Below are 24,137 nucleotides of genomic sequence, written 5' to 3'. Positions count from 1 at the left end.
GAGTGTTTGTGTTTGCACAAACAGCTAAACCGTGTGAAAATGTCATGTTTGTGTTTGTGTTAACAATTTTCGGTCATCAAGTAATTGTTTGTAATAATGTCATGTGCAGTATGGCCCCAGCGGAAGTTAAAAGGGAAGGTGATGATTATGACATTCCAAATGAAGCAGATGACATTCATTTGATGAATGAAAGTCGGGCAGAACCTGATCATGGTTGCGAAGCTGGTCCGAGCAATGAAGAAGCAACCAACATGAACGTTGAAGATGGCGGAGCCGATGTGAAAAAAGAAATGGTTGACGATGCTCATCGCAATGACATTGTTGGTGATGTTTAACGTGCTATTCTGGAACAAAAATTTGATTCGGTCGAAGATGGAGAAGATTTCTACAATGCGTATGCTAAAGCCAAGGGATTCAGTATACGAAAATCCAGATTTAACAGAAATAAATTCGTTAGTAGGTTGTGGTTGTGTTCAAGGGAAGGTCAGAGATTACCAAAATACTTGGACCGTGTTGCTGAGAAGAGTACAGCTCCCAAGGCACTAACAAGAGTAGGTTGCAAAGCCCAATTTCACATACGGTACGATGCGGATGCTGGTGAAGGGGGAAAGTATGTTGTGACTCACTTCGTCGCAGACCACAACCATGAATTGGCAGAACAACACTGTGTGATGTATCTGAGGTCACATCGCAGTTTAAACAGCGCTGACAAAGCTCAAGCAATGGCTATGCGCAATGTCGGTGTGAAGACTAGCCAAATCATGGACTATATGGAAAATCAGTCCGGGTCTTATGAGAATGTTGGTTTCATCCGTACGGATCTGCACAACCATATTCAAGCCGAACGTAGAGTAGAAGTTGAGGATAGTGATGCGCAGGGCGCGTTGGTTTACCTATGCGCAAAACTTGATGTTGATGCACGTTTTTTTTACAAGTATGATGTGTGTAACGATAACAAGTTACAAAATCTGTTCTGGGCAGATTCGAAATCGCGGGCCGACTACGCAAAGTTTGGTGATGTGTTGATATTTGACTCAACTTACAGAACCAATGCATACAAGAAACCATTTGTCATGTTGGCTGGTGTGACTAGACACTTTAGGACCACGATATTTGCATGTGTTTTGCTAGCTAATGAGACAATTGAGACATACACATGGGTTTTGGAAACATTTATGGAGGCGATGGGCAATAAAGCACCTGTGTCCGTACTGACAGATGGGGATAAGGCGATGCGAGAGGCAATCAGAAGAGTATTTCCAGACGCAAGACATCAATTATGTAATTGGCATCTTGGGAAAAATGCTATTTCAAATGTTCACATAAGTGGCTTTGCACATGCTTTCAAGCAGTGCATGGACATGGAAACGGATAAGACAAAGTTTGAGCGTGGCTGGACGACAATGGTCGAAAAATTTGGACTTCAAACCAACAGTTGGGTGTTGGAGACATATGAGAAGCGTCATATGTGGGCTGAGGCATATATGCGTAGACATTTCTTTGCTGGGATGAAGAGCACTCAGCGCTCAGAGTGTATGAATGCTTATTTCAACCCCTTCCTCCAACACAAATTGAAGCTATATGAATTTGTTAGGCACTATGATCGGGCTCTTGCAAGGATAAGGTATAACGAGGCTGGAGATGATGCTGAAACAAATAACAATTTTCCGGTATTAATTACTCCATTGCGAGATATAGAGAGACATGGAGCTGAGCTATTCACCCGAAATATATTTAGAATGTTCCGTGATGAAATCTTAGAAGAAGGGAAGTTGAATGTCAAGGACGTGTTCCCTTTGCCGGATGGTCAGAAATGCTACTATATTCATAAGTACAAAGTGAAGGACAGATCATGGATAGTAACACACAGTCTAGTGGATGCTGCAATGAGATGTTCTTGCATGAAGTTTGAGTCGTTGGGGCTACCTTGCTGCCACATGATATGTGTTATGAAAGCTAAAAATTTAACGCAAATTCCCCCAACTTGTGTGCTGCATAGATGGACAAGTGCTGCAAGCAAGGATGGCCAGCAATGGCCTCAACCCTCAATTGATAGCACTACAACACAGACGGCCCGGTATGGGATATTGAGTTCTTCCTACAACGAAATGTGTTTCTATGCCTCGCAATCAACGGAAGGTTTCAAAGAGGCTAGGGATGCATGTCTTCCGATGACGAGCTGGATGAAGGAGCTATATGAGAGGAATTTGAACGGTGGGAATGGAGACAAGGGAAACATTCATTCTAACGACAATTTGGAGTAGAAGATCCTGATGTTGTGAAAACAAAAGAGAACCCAGGACGGGCCTCATCCAACTGTCGAAGACCAAGAAAATGTGGAAATTGCAAATGCATTGGGCACACAAAGCGAACGTGTCCTAAGGTTCGGTTTAGTCGAACAGTGGGTACTAACTCAGATGCAGATACACCCCACATAACTGACCGTGAGTACAATGCGGAGTCATTGCCCGTTTGCTGCAAAATTGGGTTGGTGGATCCAAGTACACCGCACATTAAGCAACGGCGACTATTTTTCGATGTTTCTCCTAATTCCAAGCAGCCTGTGGGCCAATACGGTAGTGTTGAAGCAGCAGTGTGGAAAAATGATTCGAACACAATTGATGAGGTGAATCAGGTAATTGTATAATTTGTATGATTTACTTATTCACTTAATTTATTAGGTAGACAGTACTAGCTATTGAAAACACATGGAAATAATGTATGTAGTTTTCATTTTGCACGGATTGTTTTACGTAACATGTAAATAATTGGTTATGCACAATGCCAGGAAATGGCACAACGTTACTTATGTACAAGGCCATGAGTTGTAAATTTCTCATATTGTTTAGAGTGATGTTGTCATTTGTGTTTGCAGTGACTTGTCATTTTGAAAACTAATTGAATGTGAGGTGAGATATATATGGGTTGTCTGTGTATTGTTTTCGGTGGGAAATTGGCTTATGTCTGTATTCCAAGATTCCTATTGCGGGTTGCTTGTTTCTGTTCCATATTTGGTTGGATCTAACTGAAGGGTTTTTTGCGGTGTGGTTTATCAACTAACGATGTGTTTCGCTTTGTATTGATTTGTTATGACTTGTGTCGGTAAATTAGTATTATATTTCGAGTAAAATACGAATTTTGTCCAAGTGGGTTTGCAAAATTACATACCAGCACATGCATTTTGTATATAATCCAAGTGGCAGTTAATTTTGGGTGTTACTTGGAGAAAGTAACCCAACGAACATGTTACTTTATCTTCATGCCGATTGGTATATGAATTACGAGTTACGAACAGGAGTTGTGAAATTATTTAATGTTTACTATGGAAGTATGGGTTTATTGTTAGTAAAATTATGGTGGGCCTATATCGACAGCAACGAAGCAGTAATTTAAAGTTGACAAGTTCAAGAAGAAAATCAAGCAATTGTGGTATTGGTTCAAATGCTTGAAATGGATAAAGACTTCTTTCGATGAACTGATGGTAACAAAGTAGAAAGTAACAAAGTAGAAAGTAGAAAGTAAGTTGTTGTGTTGTTGTGTTGTTTGTAACAAAGTAGAAAGTAGAAGGGAAAAAACTACACAGAAGTTACAATGTAGAAAGTAAGTTGTGTTGTTGTTCATGTCCTCTCTCTCTGCAAACATTCTGCCCTTTATAGCTATAAAATTTCCACGACCCCATGATCTGCCAATTCTGCAACTGCTTCTGTGCAACTTCTGTATCTGCACGGTCATTTCCGTGTATTGAAACCACATAAAAGCTTCACTTGTACCTGTCGAAGAGCATATAATTGAAGTTGCCACCTGTGCCCAGGTCCTTTTAGCCTTTCCTCGACAGATATAGACTCCCAATTCGTTCATGTTTCCTCTTGGAGGGTGGCCACTAAATCCATGAGCACTGCCAGTAACTGCTCCAGCGTGTAAGTCAGGTGGCATGCAAGATTCAATGTTAGTTGAATGGAGCAGCTGTTGGGAGGATGTGGGAAAAATTGGTGCAAAGAGGAATTTTTAATCTAATATCCAATCAGAATGTAGCTGAAAATATGAGTGAACTTTTTTTTTAAAAAAAGTAGTTCCCATTTTTTTGATTATAAACCCGAGATGCATATTTTGTTTTTGATATAAATAAGTTGTGTATTTTCGTTACGTAAAATGTAGGACAACAATTGTGTTTAAGTCATTACAATACAGAAAAAGGTTATTTCAAACATATTTTCAAGTTTACCGACATTGAATATATTTTGATTAAATTACAGGAAAAATTCAATATTTGGCAGAGTTTGATGATTCATAGTCAAGGGCAGTAACAGTGAGTGGCCAAGTGTTGCGGTTCAGTGGCCCAGTTTGCAAGGATTGTGGTTGTGTTTAGTGGACAATATTCTGTCGATTTTTGTCTCATAATGATGAGGGACATGCCCCACAATGGTGAAAAGGAAGGTCGACAGGGAAGCATCAATATTTGGCAGAGTGAACGTGAAGATTCGAAGTCAGGGGGCAGTTACAGTCGCAGTTATGGTGTAGACGTGTGGGATCATGCAATGATAGGCCACAAAAACAGTATACGGATATCGAAACCAACGATCTCCATTCTAGGCGTTCCAAGTATACTAAACCTCTACTTCTATCTGTCGATCTCCCTTTTCTTGTGTTTATTTCATGGCCACCAACTGTTTGAAACTTCTGTTGACAGAGCAAGGCTTCTGCTTTGTCTCATGCTTCCTCCTGAAAGTATGCCCACTAACTCATAATGATGAGGGACATGCCCCACAATGGTGAAAAGGAAGGTCGACGGGGAAGAGTCAATATTGGTTTTCAGGGGACTTGAAGATTCGAAGTCAGGGGGCAGTTACAGTGGCAGTTATGTGTAGACGTGTGGGATCATGCAATGATGGGCCACAAAAACAGTATACGGATATCAATACTAATCCTCCACTTCTATCTATCGAGCTCCATTTTCTTGTGTTTATTTCATGGCCACCAACTGTTTTAAACTTCTGTCGACAGAGCAAGGCTCCTGCTTTGTCTCATGCTTCCTCCTGAAAGTGTGCCCACTAACTCCATGACTGGTGGTAAAAACTTCCCCTATCACTTCTAGGTGACCCACATGCAGAGAGCCCACTTTCAGGTTGTGGACATTCCTTCAGACTTGGCCACATGCCCTCGATTAAGTGGACCATCTGTCGACAGAGACTGGAAAAACTTGGTGCAAACAATGGCCCCCATGTTCAAGTTAAATATTGCGGAAGTGATTGAAACCCCCTCCAATCACCACCTGCACCACCCCCAGCCCCCCCACACATACACGTGGGGGTTGTTGATTGGAGAAGGAAAAAAAAAAGAAGAAATTGAAAAAAAAATTAAAAAAAAAAAGTGGCCAATCAGAGAGAGAGGGGGTCATGGGGGTCCCCCCTTGTGAGGTCCAAGTCATATGATATTTAACTTCAACGAGGGGGCCATTGTTTGGGTCCAATAGCAAATTTCTTAATACGGGCCCAAAACAAACATAAAGTACAGCCCAATATAAGAGCTTTTAAATATACTGGCCCCATCATAACCTATAAAAGACCCACCCTTTCAACTTCAAACCACTTCATTTCCCTCTGATTCGAACTCCCCAGACTGTACTCCTTCTTCTCAACCATTGCCGTTCAAAACCAGAGCACCACAAAACCCTAAGCCATGGCGCCGAAAAAATCTCAACCATCTCCATCTGAGGAGAACAATAAAGACCTACTCCGCTTCCCAGACCCTATCAGAGCACGTATCGCTCCTCTAAAATTTGGTGCAACCCTATTGCCCAGCACAAGCTCTATCGCTAAGGCTACTCTAGGCCCTACCTTCGCGTCTTACTTCCCAGACGAGCTAGCTCTATACTATCCCCTTGGTAATGGTGAGAACCTTCTTTTCAACCAAGCTGGACTCAAGTGGACTAACTGGAATGTCAGCAAAAACCCACTCAGAGGGTGGAGGTCACCAGACTCTGATTGGCGAAGCTGGGCCAGGAGAATTGAAGGTCACGACGCTGAAGTATAGAAGCACCAGGGCATTGGTGAAGCAATTAGACTGTCAACTAAAATTTATGACGTGGACAAAGGACTGATTGCTGCTGCTGCATGCTTTTGGTCGCAGTCTAGTAACTCCCTACTCCTCAATTTTGGTATGATTTCCCCTACCATCTTAGATGTAGCTCACTTGACTAGCCTCCCAATCTTGGGCAATCCAATTCATGCTCTCCTTGAGCCTTCAAAAGTGACATTTACTTTAAACACTGACATGTGCTATACAGATTTTGCCAAAAAATACCAAGGCAAGCCTGGTTCCCCTGTCGATGATAAAGAAAGAACTGCTTTTTACTTACTTTGGCTTTGTGAGTTTCTTTTTTATGTCCCTGGGTACAAGATCACGAAAGAATACCTCCCCCTTGCCTTGTGTATGCAAGATGGCCAACTTATGGCTTTAGCCCCTTATCTTCTTGCCACCCTTTACAAGGCCCTATTTTCCTTTGTCGACAAGAAGATTTCTGGCAACTGTGGTGACCCCTTCTGGCTCTTCCAGGCCTAGTTGTATGCCTATTTCCCTGAGGCATGACCCCCACCACCTAACACCTTGAAACCTGTTTGCTACTCCTATGCTGAGCAACTGCTCACTTATAACAGCCAACCCATCCTCACTTTCAGAAATCATCTTACCATGTTTTACAACCTTCCTTCGCAAAGACCTTTCAACCTGTACATGCCATTTCAAAACTTTGAATTCTCCTCTAGTAGACTTCGCTTCCTCTTCACAGACCCTTCTGATTTACACAATGAGCAAGTCCAAGAACAAAATGAGAGTTGGAGACACATTCTCACCTCTAGACATGTCTTGGTTGGCTGTTCCATATCCTCCGCCAAGCTATCCAGCTACAGTTTTGAGACATACTGTCCCAATCAATGGTCCAGGCAATTTGGTCTTTCCCAGGCTATCCCTTATCCTTATTTCCACCCAACCATCCATGAGGAGATTGGGTCCAGAATCCATTTCAAAGATCCTACACAAGCTGAATCCATTCTGACAGAGAACACCAAACTTTTCCAAGATTTTGGCCCTTTCTTCTTCAAACCTGCTTCGGACTGCTCGGCTGCTTTTGACCATTGGTGGGGACTTATGTCTGCCATTATTTTCTGCAAGCCACTTGAAAGCTGCCTTAACGATACTTGTATTCATATTCAGGGCCGCATATCCTCGCCTTCCAAGCTTAAGGCTACAGGTATCCTTCCTTCATATACTTCATATCCCTGACTGTGTCATGCAATTTGTTTTGTTTTTTTCTCTACAACACTAACTTGTTTAACCTTTGACAGCCAAAATTGGGCCTGCTGCTGAACCATTGGTTAGGGACCAACGTAAAGGCAAGGATCCAATGGATGCAACTACTCAGACAAACACCCCCTCAGTTCTGAAATTAATGGCAGACTCTTTCGCAGCCGCGCAGACACAAGCACAGAGAGGAACTACCACCCGTACCCCTGCCGAGACAGAGGTCACGGCGAAGAAGAGAGAAGAGCCTTCCACTGCTCCTGCTCTAAGCACAGACCTAAGTGAGTGAGATATCCCTCTCAGCCAAATGGTTGGCCAAACAACATCAAATCCTTCAGGGCAGCTCTACCAAGTAAGCCTTCACTTTACATATTTACAGCATCTCAATTTCCATTCACGCCCGACTGATCACTTACTTTTGTGCAGAGAAAAAGAAGGAGATTACTCCTTGCTGCTGCTGATGATGACGATGCTTCCACTTCTCCTCAACACATTCATCAAATTCCCAGTCCAATCAGCAATGTACCCACAGAACCCACTGTACAACCAACTCCACCACCACCTGAAGCATCGCAACAAACTTCCTTACAACCTGCTTCACAGTCTTCGCCACAGCAATCTACACAATCTGCATCACAACATCCTTCCACTTCTCCTCAACATATTGTCCCTTCTGTCTCTAGCCCTCAACCATCACCATCCAACCCCTCCAATTCCCAAACTTCAAACAAAGAATCACAGAGGATTGAATTTGACATTTCAATCAACAGCCAATCCTCTCCAACAGATGACAACACAAAATCCCCTCAACCAGAAGTTCACCACAACCAAGGTAAATAGAAATACAAATGTTACTATTCGTTTGGGAAAAAAAAACTTCTCTTTAAGTAACTGGTATTGTTCTCCAATTTACAGGGATGGACATAATAGAGGACTCATCTCCACGACCAATGGACGAGACAGAACTTGAAGGTCCTCATGACTTTCCCCTGTTAACAGAACCAGAGAAAGAGCCTCAAGGCGCTGATGCTGTCATTTCATCAGTACCAGAAACAACTCGTCCTAATGCCACAACCACAGCTGAACAAGGCCAACCGTCTGCGCGCACGTTATCAGGACAGGTACTACCATTTCCAACCTCATCCTATTTACTCTTTATTACTTGCAAGCATATATTCTCACCAAACTATTAATGTTCACAGGCCGTCGGTCCATGCCAGGATATTTGGGCCGAACTTTCTATTCTTCAACAAGATCTAGACGAAATATCCCCATTGCCTCAAAGGCTACATCTGTTTGATACTGAAACTCAACAAGCCTTAACCACCTTCATCAACCTCATTAACACCCCAGTTGAAGAAATCATTCTCCACAAACCTGATGAAACCTTGGCCTGTCTTTCTGTTGTTGTAAACCTCTTCCCTAATCCTTTCAACCCCATTCAACTAAAGCAATTGGCCAAGATCGTCACGGAATGGCCAACCCTTTCAGAGATGGTTCAGACTTGCTCAAAGGATATTCAAACCAAAAAGGATTTCCTAAACGAAGCCCACACCATATCTACTTCACTCAAACTCAGCCAGCAAACCTCTGCAGCCATTCTTCAGCAACACTCAGCACTTGAACTTGAGGAAGCCAAACTCATGGCAGAACTTGCCTCTGTCCGGCAAAGAAAGGCTCATCTGCAGCAGCAACATGACCAGCTTAACCAAGAAGCAAGGATGATGCTCTCCTAAATTAGACATCGTTCTGCATCCATTCAGACAACTAAAGCTGAGTTGGACCAAGCCTAAGCCATGCTGGTAGATGCTTAATTAGAGTGGGGTGTTCCAGCCGTTCTGTTCCCCAAATCCTAGGCTAGTTTATATATGTATTCTTTTGTATTGCACACCTAGGAATGATTTGGAAAGGTAGGAATGATTGCCTTTTTAATGATAAGATTGTTGATGGGTCTGAATTGGCTGAGATGGTGAAAGTGAGGGTTGCACTTTGCTGTAAGCAAAGTTATAGAGGCCTACAGTATTCAGTGGACGACATATATTGTATTCTGGATAGTATCAAAGTCTGATTGAGGGGGTGGTGTTTGGTGTTTTTTGCTGCAAGGGTGCAGGAGTTTGGTCAATCTGTGGTATGCAGGATTTTGGTCAGTCTGTGGTATTACCATATCTTCTTGGTGGCTACTTTTGCTCTGCTGTGCTTCAATGCTGCTATGCTTTGCCTTATTTTTGGCTTGTTGCTCTGGCTTAGATTATGGGGTCAAGCATGCTCATTTCTGGTTGCTGCTCTGCTGTGCTTCAACTCTGCTCTGCTATATATGTACTCTGCTGCTACTATATGGGATCAACGAATAGGCTTAAGTCTGCTGCTGCATATTGGCCTTTTTGCAATTGTTTGAATGATGTTTTGGTGTGCTGTATTGGAAGTCTGCTGCTGGATTGGGGAAAGTTATTGGAGGTCTGCTACTGGCCTTGTTGTAATTGTTGGTCTGCTGTTGTAGTTATTTATTTTTTTTTTTTTTGGAGGTTGAAGGATCAGGCTCAAGTCTCAATGGAGGTTGAAGGTTGAGGCTCAAGTCTCAATGGTGGCTGTATGGTCTGAAGTTTGTTCATGCTGCCTTGGAGTTTCATCTGGTTGCCCTGTTATGTGGTTTTGTGGGGATGGGCTTAGAGTTACATTCTTATTGTTTTCCTTCTGTTTTTGTTTCTCTTCGTTGGTCTCTCACCAACTAGAAGGTTGGAACTTTTTTAGCTCCAACCTCCTCTTTCTTGATGTATCATTGACACCTTGTATGTGCTTTTTCATCAATACAGTTTTTTGTTTTGCTGAACAAAAAAAAAAAAAAAAATTGAATATCAATACTCTGTGTTTTTAATGGTCTGTTGTATGGTTGTTTTTATTTTTTGTGCAATTTTTCACCGTTTGTGCATTGTTATGAAGTAATCAATTCCCCTTCAAAGTGCATTATAGTCACCGCTATTTGTTTGTTCTGTGGGCTTTTTTTTGCTTTGACAAAATCATGGCATTCAAAAAAATCGAACAAACATAATTCATGTGGTAAAAGCGAACAAACATTACTATTTTCAACTTGCATTGTTTGTTGGACAAATATCACATTGCACTGGACAAACATTACTATAGTCATTTGGGCAAATATGACATTGCATTGTTTGTTCTGTACCCATAACATTGGAATTATGTGTATCACATTACGTACAGGCCACGATAAAAGCAAACAAACATTACTACTTTCCCTCGTTTGTTCCAGTCCCAAACATTGGAATTATATGTACAATCAATACGCGTGGGAAATTAGTATTATCACAGCTGCGACCTAAAAAGTTGTCACGACAAGCTGATGCAGTAATCCAGTTGTGGTTGGGCATCGAAATTACTCTCGTATTGGCAGGCCATGATAAAATCGCTGCCCTATTTGTTGTAATTGCAATCAATCACATGCACGAACGATACTCGCCCATCTTTGTATTGTTCACATCCATAACAAAGTCAAGCACCAACTTCCGGCGCACAGAAGGATGAAACTATGTACAGAAAGCGAATAACACAAATCAGGTACAGTTACAGCGGTAGGAAATAAACGGATTTATTTTGCAATTGGAAATTAAGCGGTACAATGTACCTTGTGTGGACCGCTGGGTATATCAGGCCGCTGCATGTACTTGATCACAAACATCCCACAGTCGAAAGTGCTACAAATGAAATGTAACATTCAGTTTCTTGTAAAATATAAGCAGGTTCGTTAAATGAGTGATTCAGGAGTGAAGTCAATGTGACGCAGGGTTTGTGGATTACTCGTCCAGCTTGTAATGACCTTTGTTCTAACATGCGGACGTCAAAGGTACGCACGTCTACAGCATATTCATTTCCAAACTGTAGTTGCAGTAAGGCATGCATTGTTTGAATCTGTTGCAGAATGAGACGGTTAGTTTATGTGAAGGATGTGACAGTGTGGAAGTAGATTTGTGAAATTCAGCACGACATACCAACATTTTTGCCACGTTCAGCTTGTTGGTGTCTAGTGTGGCGGATGCCAATGAGTCAAATAGGTACGCCACACGGTCTACCATATCTATGTTTAGGCACACCCAATGTACTCCTCTATAATTGAAAGGCATGTAAATCTACACATAAACACAAGTGAAGACATTGTTTAGAGGGCATGCGAACATGTACGTACTTTCATATTTACATTGACATTCATGTAAATGGGATCGACATTCATATTACCGACGTTCATATTAAATCTACTCGCTTCAATGGGATGGACATTCATAGTACCTTCTGACATGCATCAAGCACCCCAGTATATCTGTCATGTCCAAAATATGATTTGACGATATTTTCATGGTTCAGAGGTTGAGTTTTTTGATTTAGTATCAAAGTCTGCATGTTTAGTGTGTAAAGTTCAGTCAGCCAAAGTTTTCTGAAAATATGTCTTCTGCAATACACAACCGACCTAAAACACTTACTTACCGACACATATACTGGAAAGAACCACGCAGTATGCCTCCCGTCTTTGTGTACTTGCCGCTGTCCGTTAGTCAATTGAACCGCGACCAAGTTGATTGGTTGGAACATTGTAACAGACCAGGCAACTTGCGAAATAAGGTTTGCCATTTCTTTAAATGTAATATGAAATAACAATGTCCCTACATGGATATGTCCATCATGCAAATATAGTGGAAATAACATTGTCAGATGCCACGACTTACAGTGTCGGATAGCCATGCCCCTGGTTTCAGCGTGCGCATGTCACGTCGCGTAGCACATTCGCAAGGCATTTCATGCAGATTCATAGACACGACAATGTCCCTACATAAAACGTATACATCAACCAGTAAGAAGCAACCTACAGCCTAGTAAAACTTAAACATATCTGGCTTAACTCTACAACATAAGATTAGTTTTTTCTGTTGTACAACTATGGCAGATATTCCTGATTCTACTAGGCTCCAATCCAATGAAGATTAGTTTTAAGTTTTTAAAAAACAAAATGAAAAGACAAAGTTTTAGATATTACAACTTATGACATGTCCAATAGTATTTGCTAAAATAATATGTGAAAATTGAAATGCTCATTTACAGGTCAGCAAGTAAAAAAAAAAGAAACACGTTTTTTACAAACTGGAGCCAACAATATCCCAAAATGATCAAAATGGAAAATGTAAGCAGAGTAGAAGAAAATAGCTAGGGAAAATTGCACTTCATTATAAGTTTTCAAAAAAAATTGCAAATCATTGGTAAACTTTATTAAGTTTCATAATTAAAATTATAAAGGTTTCCATGAATTTGTAAATATTTTTGTGAAAATATCAGTGGTTTGCAATTTTCCCAATAGGTACATGTGTGCAGGATAAGACCAAAAGAAGAAAACTTCAGACAGGAAATTTAGCCACTGATCTTTCCGTAGCCCACTGCATTAAATTTAAAGAAAATCCTACATACGACATGGATAAACCCATCATAAACCCATCAAAATCATAGAGAATGAAAAATTAAAGAACTGATACCTACAAGAATCAAATAAACATAACACGACACATGAAAATTGTGGAATTCAAACTTATTTCACAAATACTACGGAACAGGTTAATTGCGAGTACTAAACTCATCTGTACCTTTCATTGTTTCTATCGTCAAGTACAAGTCAACAACTTCGTGTTCGGCCGCTAATAAAACCTCTATGCTCTCCAGTGTTATCAAGTCCTTCTATCAATATAAACAATCAAGCAACATCAACTCCTTCTATTAATATAAACAATTAACTAACTCACCACTATTCAGAAATTTAATTTGCAAAGTACATAACATATCCTTATGCATCTGAAATTGGTGAAGCGATGTCTAACCTCTGAACGGAACCGCTTGTCCAACCTGTGCAGTTTGGACAGGACTTTGTCCGAAATCTGTAAGACAATTGTACAACATTTGTTACTGCAAACTTGCACTAGAATGACAAATATTAAAATACAACACAAATAATGGTTCTATTATAATCAGTAATGTTGTCGGTATCAATTGGTAATGAAACATACGAAAGGTGAAGTGATGTGGCGACTTGGGAATTTTTCGGCAGTAAGTCGAGTACTTATTTTGCTATCGTTGCACGAATGCATATCCCCTTCGTCTGTCGCTTCAACACCTCTTCCTCATCCTCTTCCTCTTCCCTTTCGTGTGCCTGTTACAATTAGTCTCGCTCCCAATGTTTGGGCAACCTTACCAGCAGAAGGATGCACATTGTCTGCTTCTCCTCGCATTGGTGGCAAGGTTTGCAAATCATCAAAGGAAGATAAACTCTGTTTTGCAACGTTCTTCATGGCCAGAAACTGAACCGAAAGAGATTTTCTTTCTTCGCTTGCGTATGTTTCCTCCAACGCAAGGCCACGGTTGTTGTGCATGTCCCCAACTTCTTGGACGGTACACAACTGTCCAACGTGCATATCAATTATCTCATTGGACAACATTCCATTCAAATAATTGTCCTCCCAATCCACCCCCTGTAAATCTTGAATATTACCCTCATTTGGGCTACCATAATAATTTGGGAAGACCACACCGCCATCATGCAAATCGACTCCCATGGTAGGGTCAACAGCCTTTTCCTCTGAGCGAGGCAATTGTGCTGTTTCCGATAAACTTGTCAGCACTTGCTGCATCATTTGTTTCATTTCAGCAATATGTGTCTGTTTAGTAAACGGTTGTTTCCCAGACAATATAGCTGCAACCAGTTCGTTCAGCATTCCTTTCAGTTCACCAATGCTGGAGGATATGTTAATGTTACAATTTCTTTCAGTCGACTCCACCTAATCACACAAACACATACATTAACTTACTACGATATTTCATCTTCAAGTAACCTCTGTGAACTGTGTGAAGCATATGTACTAATTGCTTTTGCTTACCTTTGCATTGTCAACAGCTTCCTTCCCTCAGAAATTGAGCAACATGTCCCTTATTTCCGCATTGCTGTGAAGCACTTGCTTCATGGTTTCCTTCAGTTCACCAATGTCGGTCTCAACCTTGCTCAAACGAACATCATCAATCCGTGGTTTCTGTTTGTTATTGACATGGTGTGTGTCAATTGCGTCATCAATGTCGTTGCTTTCCGCTTTTGTTGGATGAAACTCCACCTAACATAGTTGTCAAATCGGGATTCAAATCATAAATGAAAATGGTAATGCACTGAATCGTTAATCGATCTCAACTGTGAATCGTAAAGTTTCAGTCTACTTTCTTAAGTTGCACACAACATATGTGTACTCACTTTACATATTAAATATATCTAATAAAAATTAATTACTTCATTTGTCTGAAATGAAAAAAAAAATTATTGTAAATGATGCTCATCTGGTGTGGATAAAAACTTCACAGTCGATCCCATGTTTACCACTTTACCTTTTCCCAATTACATAAACAAAAAGAAACTTTCAATTACAAACTAACTAACAATAACTGAACGACAAGGTTTTGACCTTTTTTACAAGGTTAAAAAACCAAAATCTTCAAGCTTTTCCAAAAATCTGACTTCAAGGCTTAACCAAAATTCATTTCGTAACGAAAGTAGTACATAAAATTGAATTTGTAAGGCTACAACATCGTCCACATGGAAACTTCATGTTTTCCCCCCAAAAGTTCGAGTATTTCAGAGTAAATAGGGAGGGACAAACTGAAAATATGACGTACGCTAAGGAATGGGTCACTGTTTGTCACTGCTTGTCACCTAGTCATAGGAACACAAATTCTGTCTGTCACCGTTATCCAGAACACAGGTGGGGCAATGCTGTCAAATGTGCAGAACGAATGGGTTAATTACCTCATGTTGCTGCAACATTTGCTTCCTTCCCATACGTCGCCTCGTCTCCCGTATTTCGGTATCACCCCAATCATTTAGCCGAGGGATGGAGTGTGTAGTAGCCGACGTACTCTTACAGGGAGAGGCAAAACGATCCAAGTAAAATAGCTGCATTATAAGGGGGAAAAGATATTTACTATACACTTCCGAGTAAAATAATCTGTATTCGCTAACAATGCATACAACTTACAACACAATCATATGTATGTGTTTATGTGTCTCGATGGCAGAATCCCTATGCAGCTTTCTGGTTAAAAAGATAAGCTTTTCGTGGTTACAAAAAATGTGGCCCGTACAGGTATATTTGTCATGCTGTTCAATAACAGGTAAGTTTGTATTTCGCAATGACTATCATTTTATTGAACCATATACACAGCAATGGATGAAATATGTAATCGGCATGGTACAAACAAACAACGATCGATTACGTTACCATTAGAAGGAAAACACATCCAGTTGCCTCGCGCTGAACTTTCATCTTATACTTCCGAACACCTTTGACAAGGAATTGCAGTGTCACCTTTGCCCAATTACATGCCCCCATACCGGTCACGTCCTTCATGGCATGAACGAACGACAGGCTCAACGTGGTCATTGTGGTAGGACACAACATGGCCCCCAACACGTACAGCGCAAACTTCCGCCGAAACTCGTCATTCGCACCATCACTCTCAGTCAGATAAACTCTCAACTGGTTCAAAGGAATGATTCCCTTAACTGCTCCAACCTCTTCGTAGATATTGGGATATGCGTCTATTGAACCAGTGAACTGCACGTCATTGCCTTCTGACCGTATACCCAATAAGACATGCACTTCCTCGCAGGTGAGCCTTAGGTGGCGGCCATGAACAGTCAACGAACACGTGTCGGGATCGAAGTTCTGTACCAACCATTGGCACATGTTATGATCTATACGGGTACACTTTAACCCAAGGAGGCCACCGAACCCAATATCAATGACTGCCTGCTTTTGTGCTTTATTACACCGGTTTACGATATCAACAATTGCCTTCAATGATATGCGGACTTGCATTTTACTCTGCAATGTTATTAACGTGAACATTAATACAAAAAATTAACCAACATTGTGTCGATAGCAGGTCCTCCCCAAATGCAGTTACGAAAACACTAAGCACGTAAGTACCTTTGTAGATTTCTTTGCAACTTCTTCGCCCAATTCCTTGGCACTTGCCTTAGCCATGTCCTGAAACCTCTTCTTCTCATCACAGGGGAGTTCCTTCCACTTTTCCCAATATCCTTTCGGCTCTGTAAGTGTTACACCAACGTCACGCACGTACAGGACAAATAGGAGCTGTAAGTCCAAAATAATTGTCACCAAAAGTTGTATCACTCGCAATGTGTGCACATTTTATGGTATTTACATATGTTTGCACATACAAATTACTATTTCGCACATAGTTGAAATAAAAACGGACATGGAATTTTACAAATAATCAGAGTTTATAAGAACATGCAATATTGCGTCTATGACTGCTGCAAATCACTGAATGCGACACAATAGAAGCACATGACTGGTGTGCGCATGGAATAGAAGTCCATACTTTGCTATCACAGCAGTCACGTGTTTCCATCACGGTACTCTACTTACTACATGTCTGCACACTAACCATATTCGGTCCGGGGTTATCTGCTTCTCGTCTTTCCTTGAATTGTTACTGGTTGCAACCATTGTCAATTTCGGCGCAAGTATATGTTAGATATGGATGGATATATATACATATATGTACACAATTTGTGACACAAACAAATTTGGTCCCAACTTCATAATAATGCATCCGTAATGTCCAATTTTGGTTGCTAAAAATATAATAACCACATCATTTCTGCAACAACAATTATAAATGGTCCAAATTATTTTGGCCCTTACTTTTGGTCTCTAAAGTCTTAATTTCTTGTGAGTACAAACTGAAATCTGCACAGGCGCAAGCTATGAGTTCAAAATATGTAATGTAGAATTGTGCAAAAATACTGTCACACGTTTCTGACGAGAGGGATTCGTACTGTGAGCCGCTTTGAAGGACACAGATCGAACCTGTAAAAAATAAATGTCCCAAGTGGCCACTTTCGACGAGGAGGCTCGGTAATGTCAACCCTTTTCATTCGTGAACCTTTGCCACTTGCCTTCAATGTTTTCCTTTGCCTGTAACAAATATCAGCATAAATGAAATTTTGTTCATGGCCAAATTACATCGGTGGTATGTACGTTTTGTGCATTCTATCATCTTCGTCGGTTAACTTTAAAGTTAGTCAATCTTGCCTTCCCATTTCAAAAGTTGTGCCATTTTCGTGAAATTGGTAACGTCGTTTTCCGTTGTCACCGAAAATTATGAACTGAAGTGGTTTAGTATAACTCAGTGAATTATGGATTTCACAAATTCTCTCCGTAGAATACGTGACATGTGCCGTATGTGCACATATTCTGGTAAGAAATCGACACAGTTTTAATCCATTACACGAAATTCATGGTGCAATTTGAGGCTATCGCAAATGTGTCAAACTCAAATCGCACAACCTCCTGATGGCAGTACATAACGGCACAATATGCCATACACGAACAGACCGTGGTATTTAGTAGGTACAGGAAACATAACCTTGCAAACCTAACTGTATCAAATACTGAACGACATAAACTCACAGTTGCTTCGCATTGTCTGACATGTCGCCCATATCCAATTACGATAATTCCTGCAAAGAATTTCATGCAATATTCATAAGGATGCAGAAAGAACGTTACTCCCAAATTGTAACAAAACGAAATTGACTGTTAACAACTTACAATCAACGGACCATTGAGTCGTACATGCATTGTACGAGTGGTACTTTTCGTTTATTTTCAAGTACGATATGTTGTCGTTAATTTATGCAGATATGGCATGCCACTGTTTTACGAAAATTAATTGGCCATATGTTGTACTCGTTTTATAGTATTTACGACTTCAAGCTAGAATCAACAACCAATGCGCACACTTGAAACAGGGCCACATCGGACATTCAACCCAACAGCACCCATACGCAACTTACCTTCATGCAGAGAAATAAAAACCCGACTACACTGCTCAACGAAGACCGTTTGTCACTTTGGAACTCCTCAATGGCAATATCAATTTGTCACCCGTGTAGTTTGTATACCTAATCGTACGTATGGTTTCAATGACCTAAGGAGGAACAGTTTAATAGTTGAGAAATGGTAATGTCGTGCGAGTGGAACACAGTAGGTCATAATAATAATGTGCTCCGAAATAAAAAATAGACAAACTCACACATGCCCGAGAAAATAGTGACTGTTACCGTCGGTGACCTGGCGCAGTCGAAATGGAGAGACAGAGAGAGAGTGTGTTACTGGAGGTGGACAGCAAAACCGAAATGGAGAGAGAAGGAGGGACAGCAAAGTTGCCGAAATTTGTATGTGGGAAATGGAAATGAGTTGGTGAGATTAGAAAGGCTACGGCATGTGGGTCATCATGAAAAGTACTGCATCTGTGGGATTTCAAAAGCGCTGTCTGGCGACTTTTGGTTTTGTTCCAAATTTGGAAGGGAAACGGAAACGTACGTGACACTACATATTAAAGCCAAGTTTGGCAAGTTGGGGAAAAAAAACCAAAAAGTCAAAAAGTTATTACTATTCACAAAAAGTCAAAAATTACGGCTACACAACTCCGAATTCTAATTTTTCCTTACAGATTAATTTATACAATTTTGTAATACACATTTTTTCATAAAAGTCAAAAAGTTAACCCAAACATCCATATTTTTTTCCTCATTTTTTTCATCCACAAAGACAAAAATTACACTTTTTTAGTCCAATTTTTTTCCTCACTTTTTAAATATAAATAAATGTACTTTTTCACTTTTTGTGAAATATGGGTTCCGTTTGGGTTAGGGGTTGAAATGATGTGTGTGAGAGGTGATGTGACTTAAAATAATGTGATTCAAGTCAAAATAGTGACTTTTTGACTTTTGGCTTTTTGTAAACATGCCAAACCAGCCCTAAAATGTGGTTAGGAAGTTGCTATTTATATGTTATTTTAGTATTTTCATATTTTTTAAATTTAATTTTTTGTGTTTTCAAAGTAATAGATTTTGTTGTACTTGGATATGATGTTTGTGACAGGAAATTTGCACTGATTATATGTTTGACGTGCCAATTTATGTTATTAATTATTCTTTGCTGATTTTTTTAGTTTTTGTTTATTTTTCACAAACGAGGCGTAGCATAAGGTAGGGTAATGTTAAGTTAAATTTTCGGGCTAGAAATTAAAATTAAAATTTCGTACAGGCCGATGAATAAAATTTCGTAAAGGGTAAAATTTCGAACCGACTGGTCAACGGACAATGTATCGCGCGACTAACAGGCTGGTGGATTATAAGAAACTTCGTTCGCCAAAAATTAGCAGCTGACAGTAACAAATACAATAACACATCCATTGTGGATGTAACTAGAATATTAGCGCTAGAATTATAACAAAATACGTCTTCACAGTAATAAGTAGTAGACATATTAGCGATTAAATTATAACGAAACTGTTACATGTGAACCGAGTCGTAAGTTATTTTCGTTCAGGGCTGGACATATCGATCGCATAAGTACAAACAAACTGAGACAGCAAATTAATCACTAAGGAAGTACAGTAAGTACATTACACAAGATAACAGGGGCCAAACCAACAAATCTATATAACAAATCGAGGGTATCATAATCCCAACGCATTGCGAATACACAAATATTAGGCATTGCATTGGGTAGTGTTGTTCGGCCCGCGGGGGCAATCAGGGGACCCGTTTTGAGAATCTGAATCATTAAATGTGTACAGTTCGTCGCGTACTGCATACTTATGGAAAATCACGTTGATCGAATATCGAAAGCTATCTGATCGGAGTAGTTTTCTTTCAACTGTTCACTGTAACACCATCCCTTATTTTTATACAAAAATGATTTGATCATATAGTTATCGATATCCGATGACCATGATTTTTAATAGACATATACTACTCGATGAGTTGTACACATTGAACGGCCTGATTTAGAAATTTCTTGGCTATTTGCCTAAAATATGAGGTACAAAAAACTAGTGGGCTTGTTTGGTTTGTTTATGGAAAACATTTTGGGGAGACAATTTATAATTTTTTTTGGTTTGTTTGGTTGTACATTTTGACTGACAACTTTTTGTTGGGAGTTTGGAATGATTTGATATTTTGGGAGAATTGAGTAGATGTGTGTGAGAGAACAAGTGATTGAGAGTGAGAGATGAGAGAGAAAAAGTGATTGATTGATGTGTAACAGAGAAAGTGATTTTCGCAAATTTTTGCAGAAAAATGTCAAACCAAACAATTTTCGAAATTTTTTTTTAGTAAAACTCATCTGTAAAACTCAAACCAAACATACCCAATATGTTTGGGATGAATTTTTGGGTTTTTACAAAAATATGTGCAAAAAATAGAGGGAAAATAAAATCATTCAATTTTGGTATGAGTTGTTGCTTTTTATAAATTAGCAGTGATTTAGACCCCCTCGAACTTCAACCCTAACCAACCCCCACACACACGTGGCGGGTGGTGATTATAGGAGAAGAAGAAAAAGAAGAAAGAAAAAGAAAAAGTGACCAATCAAAAAAGAAAGGGGGTCAAAGGGGGTGGAGCGAAAGGGGTCAGGAGCCTCTCCTTGCAGGCTCCTCCTTGCGCCCGTCCTTACAGGGCCTTCGGGCCTACTTTTAGGCCCAATTTTGATAATCCGAACCGTTCATATTTTATGATTTATTCAGTATATCATACTTGCAAAAAATCAAGTTGATCGGATATCAAAAAATATGTGCTCGAAAAATTAAACTAAAAACTATTTTTTTAACGAATTTAATAAACAGTTTTCCGAACATATGCTTTCTGATATCCGATCAACTTGATTTTTTACAGGTATGATATACTGAATAAATCATAAAATATGAACGGTTCGGATTATCAAAATTGGGCCTAAAAGTAGGCCCGAAGGCTTTGCAAGGACAGGCGCAAGGATGGGCTTGCAAGGAGAGGATCCTCGTACGGGGAAAGGGGGTCCCAATCTTTATTCATACTGTCTTTTGTTAGTGATTTTTTGGCTTATGGACTAAAAATTAAAATAAAGATTGTTTGGTTTGTTTTTGGGAGAGTTGTTTTTGAAAAAAAATTTGGGGAGAGAGTTTAAAAATTTTTTTGGTTTGTTTGGTTGTGTATTTTGGGAGAGTTGTTTTTTTGGGAGTTTGGGATGATTTGATATTTTGGGAGAATTTGAGTTGATGTGTGTGAGAGAAAAAGTGATTGGGAAGGAGAGAGGAGAGAGAAAAAGTGATTGATTGATGTGTAAGAGAGAGAAAGTGATTTTGAAAATTTTTTGAGAAAAACTCAAACCAAACAATTTTTTAGAAATTTTTTTCTTTAAAACTCGTCTCCCAAATGCAAACCAAACATAAATTTTCATTTTCCCGCTCTGCTATACAGGTTATACAGAGTATACACCTCAATCTCATTCTCACTCCCCCTCACTGTCACACTCACTCCTCTTCCACCGAACCCAGCCTGACCGGCGACCACTCCCGACGGCCACCCACTCGTGAACCCAACCCACCGCTGTAGCCCTCATTTTCTCTGCTTCGCGAACCATAGCTCGACCGCTACAACCATTGGCTGCAGAGAAGGAATTTGTTGACGATAACGTGGGCTTTCAGGCCATAGATGAACCAAGTTCGTCCTCCAAACGCTGAAATCAAAAAGTTAGGGTTGTGATTCACAAAATAGATTTGAAAATTACTGTTATGCAGATAGATAAATGGTATGCTTGAAAAATGTGGCACATATTGTGACGAACATTTATGCATTTACCTTTTAGAGTTAAAGTATAAATTTTGCAGAACGTAGTATGAATACGCAGAAACTGATCCAACATAAAATGAAAGGATCACATCTTTGCAGAACATAGTATGATTATGCAGATTGATAATTAGTTGAACGAATGCATATAGTTGTGTAATTTTCAATGTGTGATTGATAATGTGATTTTGCTGAATTTGTTGTCAATCACGCATGAATTGTTGTAATGAACTGCTATCAACTAATGTGTTAGCTGCGTGACTTGAATTAACTATTATCAACATTGATAACTATTATCAAACTGAACTTAAATGTTCATAACTATTACTGATTTGTTGATAAGTATTTCAGTGTGCTTTGTTGAAAATCACATGTGTCATTTGTTGATAACTATTTCAGTTTGATAACTACTGAATCACAGTCTCCAACAATCTGCCCCTAATCATTTAACTTCAGTATGATTTGTTGATAATAGTTGTTTAACATGTGTGATTGATAATTTACTTGACATTGAACTGATATGTTTGTAAAACTGCCATGTTTGTTCAGATTGAAAATGCTATGTGTGTAACATGTGTGTAATTAATCACAAATGCTATGTTTGAAACTGCTTTATTTGTTCAGTTTCAAAATGCTATGTGTGTACATTGAGCTGCGATGTTTGTTCAAATGCTATTAACAGTTTAGTCCGTGTAACCTCTGTGCAAATGCTATTAAACACGGCAGTTTGAACAAATAGATGTTTTCAGTAAAGACACACTCTGTCCCTCAAATTAAACTAGACCTGTTATTAACCCCATCAAACAGAAGCATAGCAGAGCACTACAAATTTCTCATGTATGCAGATTTAAAAAATGGCTTCTTCTTCTAACATTAGCAACATAAGATTACAAACGAGGCTGTGCAATTGTGGAAGAACCGCTGCCGTACGTATTGTCAGAACAATAAGAATGGAAATGAAGGGCGTTTGTGCTTTGTTTGCCCATCAAAATATGTAAGTCTGTATTGGAAATTTTAATCCTTTAGTAGTCATAGTAATATTTGTCGTATTCAACTAACTGATTGTCATGCATTGTAGAGTACCACTCCCACTCCCCATTGTAATTACTTCAAGTTCGTGGCTGAAGATGATGAAGGCGTTATGTCCACAATCCCTTCCAACACTAGAGTTGGTGATGCTTTAACAGTAGAACACTTCAACGATATAAGGACGAGGCTTCATGACTTGGGAAATGACCATGGTCGAAGGCTTGAAAGGATAGAAAATATTATCAAAGCGATGGTGTATTTCATTATATTTTCTAGGGCCTTGCTACATCCCCCTAATTTTTGGCCCCCTAATCCCCCTAAATTTCAAACCAAGGTAAAAAAAAAAAAAAAAAAAAAAATGCCCAAAACGACGTCGTTTTGGGCATTTGGGGGATTAGGGGGGGCATTTTTAGGGGGACAAATCATTTTCCTATTTTCTATCATTGAGAAATGATTTGTCCCTTTAAAAATGCCCCCCCTAATCCCCCTAATGCCCAAAACGACGTCGTTTTGGGCATTTTTTTTTTTTTTTTTTTTTTTTTGCCTTGTTCTGATTTTTCGGGGGATTAGGGGCCCCCAAATTTGGGGGATGTAGCATAGCCCTTCTATCATTTTGTACTTGATCATGTAACTTTTGTACTTCTTTATATTTTGGGAAATTGAATGGAAGTTTGTACCAGTTTTTGTTGTATTGTACTTTATGATGCAAGTAATGTTTATGGAATGAATTTTATTATGATTTAACTTATGTAACTTACTTAATAGCTTTGTGGAATGAATTTTATTATGGAATGAATGTACTGAATGAATTTTATAAGCTATTATGATGTAACTTATAATGTTATTCTGTAATGAATTTTGGGAAACGTTGGTGTCATTGTAAGAGCTTTGTGGATGCTATTTGGCAGATCTGTGGACGAATTTTGTGGATGGTATGTGGATTCATTTTTGTGGATGCTATGTGGATGAATTTTGTGGATGCTTTGTGGATGACTGAATTTTGTCGGTGCGTTGTCACTTATCTGTGGCCTGTTATCTGTTGCAGGTTCTCTTATCTGGGTGCATGAATTTTGGTTGTAATGAA

General features: G+C 39.6%; 1 long non-coding RNA gene across 1 annotated transcript; it reads left to right on the top strand.

Moving 5' to 3' along the window:
• Positions 1-6,853: 6,853 nt before the first annotated feature.
• Positions 6,854-8,123, top strand: LOC114304934 (uncharacterized). The gene is made up of 3 exons (XR_014365688.1): positions 6,854-7,246; positions 7,341-7,648; positions 7,723-8,123. It is a non-coding gene; the product is annotated as an uncharacterized LOC114304934 (long non-coding RNA).
• Positions 8,124-24,137: the final 16,014 nt, after the last annotated feature.

This window comes from Camellia sinensis, chromosome 4 (genome assembly GCF_055761805.1).
Source record: "Camellia sinensis isolate YWXY chromosome 4, ASM5576180v1, whole genome shotgun sequence".
In the NCBI taxonomy this organism is placed as follows: domain Eukaryota; kingdom Viridiplantae; phylum Streptophyta; class Magnoliopsida; order Ericales; family Theaceae; genus Camellia; species Camellia sinensis.
This window is presented reverse-complemented; position numbering and strand designations above follow the sequence as displayed.